Here is a 14,484-nt window from a genome sequence, read left to right on the forward strand (position 1 = left end):
GCTCACCCGCCTGCCCGTTGCACCCGTGCGGTGACCTGAAGATCGCACGGACCCTGAAAAATCGGCGTCAATTACTGGCTCAAGAGCCTTAACTGGCCCATTAATTAATGGTGGGCGCGCAATGGAGATCATCGCACGCCCGCCCTCTGAAATATCGTGATGGTGTGCAGTGACGTTGGGACGCACGCCCGACATCACTGCGCATTATTTTATGCGTCCGCGTGTTGGGCCTGCCCCAGCACACCGATGTGAAAATTCTGGCCCATGGCTGATCTGATTGCAGCCTCAACCCCACATTCCTACCTACCCCTGATAACCTTTTACCCCCTTGTTAATCAAGAATCTATCTAGCTCTGGATTAAAAATATTCAAATACTCTGCTTTCACTGCCTTTTGAGGAAGAGAGTTCCAAAGATACACAACCCTTTGAGAGAAAAAATATTCTCCTCATCTGTCTTAAATGACCGACCCCTTATTTTTAAACAGTGACTCTTAGTTCTAGATTCTCTCACAAGAGGAAACATTCTCTCTGCATCCACCCTGCCAAGACCCCTCAGGATCTTAAAGGTTTAATTAAGTCACCTCTTACTCTCCTAAACTCCAATGGATACAAGCCTAACCTGTCTAGACTTTCCTCAAAGGACAACCCACCCATTCCTGCCATTTTTCTAGTAAACCTTCTCTGAACTCTTCTGATGCATTTACATCTTTCTTTAAATAAAGAGACCAGTACTGTACATAATGCTCCAGATGTGGTCTTAACAATGCCCTGTACAACTGAAATACTGCTACCTATGTATGTAATTACTTATGTAATCAATTCCCCTCACAATAAATTATAACATTCTATTAGCTTCCCTAATTACCTGCTGTACCTGCATACTAGCCTTTTGTGATTCATGCACTAGGACACCCATATCCCTCTGAATCTCAGAGCTCTGTAATCTCTCATCATTTAGATAATAAGCTTCTTTGTTATTCTTCCTGCCAAAATGAACAATTTCACATTTGCCCACATTAGATTCCATTTGTCAGATCTTTGCCTACTCACCTAACCAATCTATGTCACTTTGTAGGCTCTTTACCTCCTCTTCACAAGAACAGAGACACCTGGGGAAGGAAAACACATTCTTCCAATATTATAATACCAAGAGGATCCTCAAGGAAGAATTGAGATCCCATAAGGATGTAGATGGTGCTGAACTTGTGCAAAACTTAAAAAATGATTAACATATTAAATGATTGCTCCCTGTGAATGTTCATGAGGGAAGAGAGAAGTAGCATTACAGAAGGTTCTAAAATTAAACTTAACGGCCTTGACTTTTCTCTGTTGATGCAGCCAGGAAGTTAGACTTTAACATTCATCCAATGTTATGCCCATTTTGTCAATATGAAGTTATGCCCAAGTATCCTTCATTAGATAATGTCCAAACTTTAAAAAAAGGTGTATGTATGTATATATATATATTCAAAACACAGATTACTGTGGATGCTGCAAATCTGAAATAAAAATAGAAAATGATGGAAACACTAAACAGGTCAGGCAGCATCTGTGGGGAGTGAAGCAGAATTAACATTTCAGGTCTGTGACCTTTCATCAGAAATATTCTAACAAAAGGTCATGCTAAATGCTTCTAAATATATAATATAAATATAAATATTCCCTCTTTAAGCAGGAATATTTTGATTTTGACTCATTTAACCATCACTCATGCACAGCAGGCACAGTATGTTCAACAACCTGCAATCAAGGAAGCTTTACAATTTTTAATGTGACTGCCAGCTGTGCCATCAAAATGTATTAAAAAAAACAGAAAATACAGACTGGGGTCTTCAAAGGTAATTCTTTTGTAAGTGGTCAAAAAATTGCAATTAAACACCAGAACAATTTTCTTTCCTGCTTCACCTGAACATCTGTTTTCAGTGTTGAGAGATGGTCAAACAAGCACAATTGGAGTATACTCACATTGAAGAGATGGGGTATGACAAGATTTATGGGTGGAGTTTTGTGTGGATGGAAGATATGATGGCTGAATGTGGATGATCGAGGAGGCTCAGGTGTATTTAGTTACACATGATGTCACTTGTGCAGAAAATTTCACAATTCCTCTCAGCCCTGTAATTTGTTTACATCTCTGGGTGCAGAGGAAACTCTGGGCAAATAACTTTGACATGACTTGGATGCACATCCTAGATATACTTAAAGGTCTCAAATATCCAGGGATAGATATTAATAACTGAGGGTGCTAAGTTTACTAGGGGTTCAATCTATAAAGTGATGAAGAAGTCAATAATTTCAGGAAAGATCCCATTGGATTTCAGACAAACCAGTTTGGCATTTATTTTTAAGAAAATAAAAGCTGGGTAACTGCATAGTTATCAGTTTTATATCAGTAATTGGCAAAATAATGCCATTTATCATTAGGAACAAATCTCATGATTCCCTGCATGGAAATATCTTAGTAGGTGACAACCAATGGGGTTTAAAAGGTACAGGCCCAGCCTGACCGATTATCTTGATTCTTTTTTATACTTGAATGATATTGCAAATGGACAGTTGATATCCCATTGATGTAATATGCCAAAGCTGCCAAAAAGTTCCCCATGAAAGACAGTTGCACAAGTTTACAATAGTACTTATCATTAGAAGTGGAAAATGAATAGAGTGGGATTTTATAAAAGATGACAAGATAACAAATAGAATAGATGTATAGGATGTACATGCTGATAATCAAGAGATAAAAACAAAAAAACTGCGGATGCTGGAAATCCAAAACAAAAACAGAATTACCTGGAAAAACTCAGCAGGTCTGGCAGCATCGGCAGAGAAGAAAAGAGTTGACGTTTCGAGTCCTCATGACCCTTCGACAGAACTTGCGTTCGAGTCCAAGAAAGAGTTGTTTTCAAGAGTTGAAAACAACTCTTTCTTGGACTCGAACGCAAGTTCTGTTGAAGGGTCATGAGGATTCGAAACGTCAACTCTTTTCTTCTCCACCGATGCTGCCAGACCTGCTGAGTTTTTCCAGGTAATTCTGTTTTTGATGCTGATAATCAACCTGTTTGGCCACATTATGAATGTACCTTCCATGGCCATCAAGTCTTGAAGTGGGACTTGAACCCAGAGCTTCTGCTCATAAATAGGGATGCCACTGCACCACAGGGCCTAATTTCCGCCCTACAAAGGGTGATTAATACCTGGAGTAGTCTCTTGGTAGAATGGAGTTATGTTAGACTCAAGTACATGCTGTGATGGGAGAGCATTTAAGTTTCAGGGAATTTGAACAAGATGGACCAAATGGAATCCCTCATTATCCTTGTAATGTATGAATTTGAAAGAGATAGTCCATACAGAGTGTCAAAGCCATGTCCAGTGCTTTGCTTGTTCAGTGGTCCACACATGCACAATTCTCCAGCAGGTGTCACTGACAGTGATCAGGTGCAGGAACCCTGGCTGTTATTCTTATTGTACTGGCCCAGATTCACCAGGGCGATGTTTATCTGCCACTATTCTATCTAAATCAGCACAGAATGGGAACCAATCCCAAAATCCTCCCTCATTATTGTCACTCATCTCCATACTGACTGCATTTGCCATCTGATCTGATGGGAGAGGATGTGGAACTTCCACTTATCACTGACTCCATGACAATTTCAGCATAATAATCCTCATCACCGTTAGCAACCCAAAATATCACAGGACAGCCACGGACTAAAGTTGGCCTTACAATGAGTAAAGGTTGTTTCAGCCATTGACAACATGACCTTATACCACAGCTGACAGCTGCACATCTTGTTTATATCCCAATTATGCTGCCTAATTGGTTGATGGATTTATTCAAGATGATTTGTTTGATATATTATGAAATGGCATCTGCTTAATTTACATACTGAAGAATCCCACATGAGATTTGAAATTTCATTTAATTTATGAATAATACCCAATCAGTTTGACTCAGTTACATTGCTTCATTTCTGATGTTTAAGGAAAATGATTAACATGATATTTGAGAGAAAGAGAAGCTGGATCAACTTTTTTGTCACTCCCTCCCAATTTTTTATCACTTACAACTGCCTACCAATAAGCCCCTAACCACAGAATCACACAGTGCAGAAGAGACAAATGACTCCCAACAATGTAGCAAAGCCTTGCTCAAAGAGTTTAAACTGCATAAAGACCATCAATCCCTTTTTTGATTCACTTGCAGGAACACAGGGTGGGATTTTCTGGTCCCATCAGTGGCGGAAGTCAGTGGAAGGGGCTGGAGGGAAGGCTTGGCTGAGGTAGGGGGTGGAGGTGAGACAAGACAGAGGCAAGGACAGGGGCTGGAGGGCAAAGGCTTGACCCTGGGGCAGGTGGTGAGGGATAAGAATGGTGAAGGGTGAGCACAGACATATGACTTGGTGGGAAGACAAAGGGTGCACACAGACACATGACTGGTTGGAGGGACAGGGAGTGGGTGCACTTCAGGTGATCCTGAAGGCCATCATAGTGCTGCAAGTGGACTAAATGGGGGTGTAATGGCTGGGATGAAAGTAGCTCATTGGCATCACAATGACTCCCTCATAAGGTACTGAAAGACGGCCTTTGCAGGCTTATGCGTAACTCATGTTTCTGTTCAATGTTTCTGCAGAGAGGAGTACAAGGCAATAAGGGATAGAGCAGACAATGTTGTGTTCATCCTGGCAATCAGGTAACTAAGAAGGAGGAGAAGAAGGGCCTGTTTCCGCCAGGCTGGGCAAAGAGAAGAGCCTGACCCTGACCATCAAGCTCCAGCAGGGCGCTCTCAGGACCCAGAAGCTGAAGCTGACAGGTTCATTGAGTGGAGCCATCTGGCAAGACCAAGAGTCTTGAAGACACCTCTTATACCTCCAAATGAGCAAGAGACAGTGTCATAGATGGCTTTGCATGACTAGGGATGTGGTGGCTGATGGAAAGGAAATGGAGGAGACTGAAAGATGCTTTGTGCGTGTGGCCATTTAATCCTCATTGCGCATTCTACAATACAGGAGCATCGGGGGACCAAAGCTGCCTCCAGGTCCTCAGCTCATGAGGGGACATGTTATGAGCCTCTGAAGCAGCTCTCAAAGATGTCTTGGACAGCCCCAAAGTTCTTAGGTATGGGCACTTCACTCATGTTGGTGCTGAGCAGAGAACAGATACTCTATTGAGATGGTTCTACACACCATTGAGCTGAGGCAGATGATGGGACACTTGGGAGGAGGGGAGGAGGGGTAATCTGTGAAACCTGACTAACCATGGAGCATATAATCAGATAGAGGAGGCGTACACAACATGAGAAGTAGAATGAGTGGAAATGTATTTACATTTGTGCAAATTATTTACAGATAGTGGAAAACCATGCTACCTTTGTGTTCCTCGTATTTCTTAATTTTTCTTACCCTACCGCTATGTTTTGGTTCATCCCCGACATCTGCAGCAGATGTGGAGGCAGCTTGCTGACTATGATGCCCTGTTGCCTGTGATGACTTTGGCGGGCGTCCTCTGGAGGGCCGAGATCTGGAGTGTCCCGGCCTGTTTTTGGGGTCCTGCTGTGTGGCAGTGGCACCCTCCTCAGCCTGTGGAACTGCAGCTCATGGGGTCACAGGCAGAGAGGATTGGGATTGGCTAACCACTCTTGGAGCTACCTGGGTGAATGGCCCCAGGGGTTCCAGCTGCTGATCCTTGTCCCTATGGGTGCCCTGCCTGAATCCTTGAAGAGAAGGGGAACCTGGAGGGAGGCCAAGGTGCCCTGTCCACCTCCCACTTAGCCACTGATGGATCCCACCTATGCCTAGAGTGATGGAGTGCAGGTCCTGGCACACATCAGGCACTATGGCCTGGACTAAGGTCTCCATGGCAGCCACCATCCATCTAGTGTTCACCTCATTGTGCTGGCATGTTGGCACCAAGACCCCAGACAGAATGTGGATGCCCTCCTTCATTGTCCATTGCAATCTGTTGACTGCATCTGATGACCCTGCCTGATATTCCCGTGTCTGTCGCTGCAGCTCCAACATCTGTGTTAGGGCCAAGTCCAAAGGCTTGTCACCTGACTCGGACTCAGCAGAATTCTGGCCTCCAGCAGTCCTCCTCGTGCACTTAGATGTCCCTGCATCCACCTGCTGTGGACCCAAACCTGTGCTGCGCTCACTAGATTGTGACCCCAAGCCTGCTCTACAACTAGGTTTCACTGAGGTGTGAGTGTCTCTGCGCTGGTGGATGGCGTAGGTGAATGCTGTGATGGCTCTACGTCTAGTGGATCCTCAGGATCCTCATCTGAGGTGATATGGGGGCTGGGGCTGATGGGCTGACTGTCTGTGTGTCTCTTCCTCTTCCTGCTGATGCCTGTCAAAGAGAGAAGAGATAATTAGTGATTGCCTGTATCTTCACCAGCATTACTAAGCACTCACAGTTCCAGCGGATATCCAAAGAGCTGGTAATGGGTCCTCAGAGGCTTGGGAGATGCCGATCTCACCCTCTGCGCAGACACGGACCTGATCCTCACTGGCTAGCTCTGCCGCATGCTCTTCAAACTTGAGGGGGTCCTGAGCTCAGGCATTCCCCCCTTTGGCTGGGATCTCTTCTTGTTGTGGGTGAATTTCTCCTGCATAAAGAGATATGGACAGACTGTGAGCAGGATAGATGCCAAAGCAGATGATAAGGATGCCTGCCTACTTTGGCTGTTGAGTGGATCTGTGTAAGGGCCAAGGATGTGAGCTGCACAGGGTGTGAGAAGAAATAAAGATGTCAAAGTGTGTATGAGAACGTCAGCGGTGATGACAGTGAGTGAGATCCCTGTGGACTGTAACCCTGTGAATGCCTCGTGGGCTTGTGAGAGTCAGAGTGAGGAGAAGGTTGACTTACCCTGGTGGAGTGGATGAGATCATTCATCCTCTTTCTGCATTCGATGGGGTTCTTCTGGACAGTGTTGGCACTAACCCCCCTGGCCACCTGTTCTCAAGTCAGAGTGGCGAGGTAGGTGGACTTCCTTCTCCCATCACCAGGGTAAAGGACATCCCAGTGTGCCCCACCACACCCAGAAGAAGCCCCAGTGTACTGTCACTAAACCTGGGGGAATTTGCCTTCTTTCTTTGCAGGGCCATCACTCTCCACGAGCAGTCCTGGGCTACAGGCAGTGAATGATGTACGTGGGTGTGATTTAAATATGGCGCCCTTAAGGTGATTCGATGAGGTCACGGCAGGGTGCACGAATTGCCATGGGATGCAACGTGCATCATGTTCATGCATATATAATGAGCTGAAAAGCGGACAATCTGAAACAGAAACACGCCATTCCAGCCGCCTGAAAATGCATCGCTTTTCCTGCCTGCCACCACACTTAGGGCAGAAATATCTGTGCCAGCTGGTGTTATGCGTGCTCAGCGGCTTTAGCGGGCAATATGACAAGAAGGCCAGAAATTGGTTTCACAACATTGTGAAACCAGTTTGCGATTGTCCGCTCAGCCCGTCAATAGTGGGCTGCATTTCCCGCCATTGGACATTGGGAACCTTATTGTAATACATCTGCATGTTACAAAGCCAGCCCACCGGAATTGTCACCCCCTGCTGGATTCACAACGGCACATATAAGGTGTGCACTTGGTGGGCTGCATTTTGAGGGGAACTTGGAGGTGAGTGCACAGTAATGTTGCGCAGCACTCACCCAGGTCGCTTAGAAGGCTCTGTACACCAAACATGTCTTGGTCCTGGTGGTAATGGCGGAAAGGCCTCTCTGGGCAGTGACAGTTGTGGAGAATGGTTGGAATTGTAAGGTCAGTCAACTAAGACATTTAGTCCTGGGGTTTTGAGACATGGTATTGGGAAATAGAGGGCACAGTAACATTTGTTTTGTGTGTTAGAAGCTGAAAAATCATAGGGGCATATTGGATGGTGGGGAGTCTTGATAAGTAAGGGTGCATGTGGCCTTGAGAATGGAAGGGGACTGATAGACAAAGGGCATGGGGCATCAACATTGACAAGTTCAGAGGGGAGAAAAGGAATTTCAACAAGTAATAATGAAGTCAATGATAACAGGGAGGCTGAATAGTTACAGGAGGAATAGGAATTAAGAGGCAGTGGCTATGGAGAGGATGGGATGAATTTGGTGGGTGATATGGGAGGTTGGAAACTGGTCACACTCACAAATCTAATGAGCACTATGTTCGCCTTCAGTGATCAATGATGCTGTTGGAAAAACAAGCTTGAAAAAACTATAAGGTGTGTGCGAGGAGTTCAGCACAACTATTTTGGACCAATTGAAGGGCACCCTATAAATGTCCTGCTTAAGCCATGGAGAACAAGGCTCAGCTGACTGCTGAACACAAGGTTCTAATGCACAATGACTGAGCTTTGCTCAATTGCTAATGGTGTGCACTCAGGCAAGAATCCATTAAGTTTTGGTGCTGCAGTGAAGTTGGTTTTAATGGCCAACTGTTCCTCACAGAGGCATGTGAAAAGGGAAGGAGCATCAAACAATCAAGGGCCACAGCTATTAGATAGAAGCTAAATGGACACTACAAGCCTCCATATTTCCAATGTACTGGTCATGGCTTACAAGGCACCATGCTTACAGTCATTACATAAGTACAAGGCTAGGGTATCAATAATTATTGTTTAGGCTTCTGGAGGTGAGCTGACAATAGCCTGACTGAGCATGTTTTTATTAATTCACGGACTGTGGGCATCACTGGGTAGGTCAGCATTTAATGCCCAACCCTTATTGACCTTGAGAAGGTGGTGATGAGCCACCTTCTTGAACCGCTGTAGTCCATGCGATGTAGATACACCCACAGTGCTGTTAGGGAGGGAGTTCCAGGATTTTAACACAGCGACAGTGAAGGAATGGCGATATATTTCCAAGTCAGGATGGTGAGTGGCTTAGAGGGGAACTTCCAGGTGGTGTTCCCATGTTTCTGCTGTCTTTGTCCTTCTAGATGTTAGTAGATGTGGGTTTGAAAGGTGCTGTCTAAGGAGTCTTTGTGAGTTTCTGCAGCCTATGTTCTATAGCACATGCGTCTATTGAGCCTAATAAAGACCTTCATTTTGAATGTGCTCTCATGTCTGGGGTGATGCTCAGCCACCTGTGGACCTCTAGGATGTTATTAGCCTTCAAGAAGTAACCTTGGGATACCATATCTAGACTGAGGGCAGACCAAGGGCTTGAGACTGGATTCCTGGCTTGGAGATGGAGTGAGACTATTCATGGGGGAGCATGAAGTATGATTGCTCAATTGTATCTGTTCATGGGCACAAAGAGGAGTGGAGAATGCAGGCTACAGGCAATGATGCCCTCTTGATAGCTGTGATTAGAATGAGGGGAAGAAGGGCCCATCCCCGATTGGCAGATCTCCAGGAGGACCATCAGCCTGAGCAGCAAGAGCCAGAGGGGCCCAGGATGTCACAGATGCTGCTGAGGAGGGGCAATATCCATGAAGAGGTTTGGCGCAACTATGGATCTATTGAAGATGGAGCACACACTTGCCACCTTCTCCGTGAGGAACTCATGCTGTATGAGCTTGAAGGCCATCCCATGCCATTTACTTTGAAGGTGACTGCTGCTCAAAACTTTTTTGCCAGGTGTCCTTCCAAGGCTCCACTGGGGAGCTTTGCAGAATCGCACAATTGGCAACACGCAAATGCATAAGGGAAGTGACAGGTGCCCTTTTAGTAAAGCTCACCATCACGTGCAGTTCTGCATGGATAATACAAGCCAGACTGCCAGAGCTGTGGGATTCACTGCAATCTCAGGTTTCCCACAAGTGCAGGGTGCCATCAACTGCATGCATGTGTCCATGAGAGTTCCCTGGAGCAGCCACCGAGATTTATAAATAGAAAAGGATTCCACTCTTTGAATGTCCATCTGATCTGTGAACACAGAAAGCAGATTTGCCATGTTTGTGTTGGTCACCCAGGGAGTTCTCACAACTCTTACATCTTGACTCAGTCACAAATCTTTGAGGGACCTTGGCGCTTAGAGAATTGGCTGCTTGTGGACAAAGGGTACCCAAGAAGACATGACTAATGAAGCCACTTCCTTGGCCACAGAGTGCATCAAAGGAGAGATACAATGCAGCAAATTTTGCCACAAGGTTCTTAATAGAGCAAACTATGACCTACTGAAGATGCATTTTTGATGTTTGGACCGGTCAGGCAGGTCTCTTTAATGCTCACCACAGAGAGTGTCCCACGTCACCGTTGTATGCTGTGCTGTGCACAAACTTGCACTGCAAAGGGGGGATGAGGGGTACATTGACAAATTAGACATCTTCTTGGATGAGGAGGGATTTGAAGGGGATGGCTCTGAAGAGGCCGAAGATTCAGAAAAGCCACATGATGCTATTGCATGGGCAAAATGTGTCAGGTGTGCCCTTGATAACCTTATATCTACAAGATTCCAGTAGAACTAAGGGAATACATATTGTCACCATCAAAGTTTCCTTCAGCCTTCAATGCAGGGGATTCACCAGCACCTTCATTCTCAGCTTGAACATCTCAGGAAAGGGCAGGAATCTCACAGCAATCACATAAATTGCATTGGTCACCTTCTATCCTAATGATGGGTTCATCCTTGGAAGGGGGCGTAGCCTTGGCAAGATGGGGCTGCTGTGTAATGTGATTAGAACTCCCTTAGCGCATGTCCTTAGACAACTCCACATAGTACAGCCCTTTCATCCATGTTGTCACCAAGTTAGTGTACATGGCAACTTTTAAGTGGTTGAAGAGCCAAATCACACAGGGATGCACTAATATCAGTATGACACCAGCTTAGTAAAGCAGATTGAACACACGCAACATTCTTCAGTAGTTTGCACTTGGATGTCTCAAGAGAGAGCAGCATCTGGAGAACTCCATTTCTCCCATCACCAGCTCTCATCAATGTACAACCCAGAGCCATCATCTTATTACTGACCCCCAATTGCCCTTTGCACATCAGGATGTAATGACCCGTAACTCTACCTCATGCATCAAAGCTGCGAGGTTTATTTGCATTGTCCACACAGAGAGTGCCTCACCAGGTCAACGGGCCCTGCAATCATTGGAAGCCTGCCAAGTTTCTGTCCTGGATGATCTTTGCATTAGGGAGAAACATGGCCCAGTCAGTATTAATACAACAGTCAATGACAATATGTTCTTTTCAAAGACCTTGCAGAGGACTTAGGAGATTTGTAAATGCATCTCTTTTGGAGTATGACAGTCCTCCACATGGTCCAGCTCACAAAGGCCAATCTTTTCTATATACCCTAAGTCAATGAGTACACTGTCATGCAATGAATTCCACATTGAGTTGTGTGCAGTGCCTTTATACAAGTATCATAAAAATCACTGCTAAGCAGTTGTCCAAGAGCAACGTAAGATCCTCACAGATAAGGAGGCTGCTTCATTAAGATGAGCATAAACCTCTGACATCAAACACTCATACCCCTTTTGCAGACTTTTGGAAATTTCCCAATTGATCCTTACTTCCCTAGTTCAGCATCATGCATGGGGAAAGTGGGAACTCAACATGGAATGATGTTCAGCCTTAAACACGGAGGTGACACCTACCTGCAGAGAGATATGGAAGCCTATGGGGTTTGAAGTTTAATAATACTTTTTTTATTAACTCACTCTCATAATGTAAACTCCATTGCAAACCACATGTTGGAGAAACGTTATAACATTAGTCACGAAGGCTACTTGTGTTGTCCACAAACAACAGGCATCAGTGTAACAGCAGCAGGATAATCGCTAAGCTTGATAAGCACTTCTCCAGATCCCACAAAATGTCTGCCTGAGATTTAAGGCTGGCAGGTGCATTAGCCAGCCATCAGTGTCACACATGGTGTGCATTTCCTGCTGTTGCACTTGTGGAAATAAAGGTTACTCACTGTGGTGAGATTGTGTGAGAATTTATGCAGCTGAGGATCCAGGTGGGAGTTCATTGGGGGATTAGATTTTGGTCCCTTAAATGATTGTGGGGCTTTGAAACAAAGTGAATCCATGAGACTTGGAGAAGGATTAATGCAACATATACTTACAGAAATGAAAAGTCAAAACAATGAGTGAACACCTGTGCCACCAGTGCTTTCAAAACTTTTTACCACTACAACCAGGTACAACCCCAGCATCTTTTGCAGAGATTGAGGCAGCTGCTGACTGCTATGCCCTGTTGTCAGAGATTACTTCAGCATGTTTCCTTCGGTGGCTCAAGGCCTTGAGAGACCCGGCCTGCTAAGGGTCTACTGCTCAGATGCAGCTGCACCCTCCTCAGTCTGAGGCTGGAGGTGATGGGCTCACAGGCAGAGGGGAGTTGGTGTTGCAGGATGCCCTTGGATTCTCCTGAGTGGATGCCTCCACATTGCCTCACTGGTGCTCCTCCTCCCTTTGGGTGTCCAATGACCTTTCACTGACTCCTTGAGGGGAAGGGACAGCTGGAGGGAGGTTAAAGTGCCGCAACCTCCTCTCGCCTAGCTGCTGCTAAAACGCATGCATGGAATGATGGTGTGCATGTCCAAGTGCAAATCTGTCAGAAATTGCTGAACCTGGGTCTCAAAGGTGGCTGCCACCCTTCCCATGGAGACTTTGATGCGGTCGCATGCTGGAGCCACGATATCAGATAGAACGTGAACGGACTCCTCCATCCTTCATTCCAGTCTGGTGATGGCCGCTGACAACCCTGCCTGATGTTCCTCTGCCTGTCTCTGCATCTCCAACATGTCTCTTACGGATGATTCCAGAGGCTCATCATCGGACTCAACCTTAGCAGGGACTGGTCTCCAGCAATTCTCTGGACGTCAGAGGCCTTGGCTGACACTGCCTCTCCCTGGTGTGGGCAAGTGTTGGTGAAGTGATCACCAGATTGTTAACCCGAGCCTACTTTAGAACTGGGTCTCACTGAGGTCATGCCGTCTGTGCTGGTGGAGGGTGCAGGTAAATGCAGTGACATATCTTCCTCTGACAGTATGTCTGCTTCCTCCTTAGAGGTCGTCTATAGGATGGGACTCAGTCTTCTTCTTGAGGAAGTCCTCCCCCTTTTCTTATTGATACCTTGAATAGAGAGAAGAGAGAATTATTCTTTGGCTAAGCAGGCTCAAACATTAAAGATCACTCATAGTCATTGTCTGCATGATGTTAATGTATACTGGATGTACCCTCACTGGCTTGTTGAAGGAGGTGAATCTTACCTTTGGTGTTGGAATGATCACCATTCTCAGCAGCCATCTCTACGACCTGCTCTTCAAAGCTTGAGAGGGTGTCCCCTCTTTTGTGTCCCCTCTCCGGTCTTAGCTCTCTCCCTTTTGTTATGTGAGATCTTGTCCTGCACAAAGACAGATGGGTTGACTGTGTGCATTATGGATGAAAGAGCAGATCAGAAGCAGCATGCCTGATGTCCCTGCTGAACAGTCCCCAGTAAGGGATTAAGACGCCGCTTGTGCAAGAACCCACATGAGATGGTGAGCTTAAAGTGGCTGTAACACATTCAGTGCTGATGCCCCATCTGCTGGTTGTGTGTAACATCCCTATGGGCTGTAACCCTTAGACTGACTGATGCCCTTATGAGTGTGAGTTTGCAGTGAGTAGAATTTTCAGTTACCCTGGTGGAGTGGAGAAGATCATTCATCTGTATGTGACATGGTCCTTCTCTTCGTGTCCTGGGCACTGAACTTCCTGGTGACCTCCTCCCAGGCCACATGGTCAGGTGGGAGGACCTCCAGTTCCCATCCCTCAGAAGGAGGACCTTCCCTTGATGGCCTGGAGGAGAATCCCCAGGGAGGTTTTGCTGAACTGTGGTGCAGAAGCTTTATGTAGTAGTTATAGTTTTGATAAATGTAGGACTGTAGCTTTAAGAATAATCCTGTGTTGTAAGATCACATGATCTGTGTAAACTAATGAGTTAGCAGCACGGGGAACCCGTAGGGGAGAGTTCTTCAGTTATTGAGTTTGATGCATACATGTAGTTGCTGCTGCTGGCTTGTAAATAAAGTTAAATGCATCCACCAAGAAAGCTGCCTGGAAAATCAACTCTATAACAAATTGGCAACAAGGATAAATCAGATCCGGTATTGTCCTTCACCCAGCAATTGTAAGTATCCAAGATAGTTAAAAAGAAAGGAAGATATACTCATCTGAGGTACCACAGTTTGGTAGAATTGATCCCTTTGAACCAGCCACAGATGACTGGTCTCAATACATAGAACATGTTGCATTCTATTTTCAAGCCAACAGAATCAGGGGGGAGGAAGAGAGGAGAGCAATTCTCCTGAGTATTTGTGAGAGCAAAATTTACAGTTTAATGTGAGGTTTGACGACCCCCAGTGCCCCAGATTCAAAGATTTCATTGAATTAGTAGACCTCATTAAGGGATATTTCCAACCCAAGCCCTCAGTCATAATGCAGAGGCTCTGGATCAATTCACGGAATAGAGCCCCAGTTGAGACCACTGATACCTATGTGGAAAAATTAAAATAACTAACGGAATATTGTAATTTTGGTGATTCCCTGAA

The sequence above is a fragment of the Carcharodon carcharias genome, chromosome 14 (assembly GCF_017639515.1).
Source record: "Carcharodon carcharias isolate sCarCar2 chromosome 14, sCarCar2.pri, whole genome shotgun sequence".
In the NCBI taxonomy this organism is placed as follows: Eukaryota; Metazoa; Chordata; class Chondrichthyes; order Lamniformes; family Lamnidae; genus Carcharodon; species Carcharodon carcharias.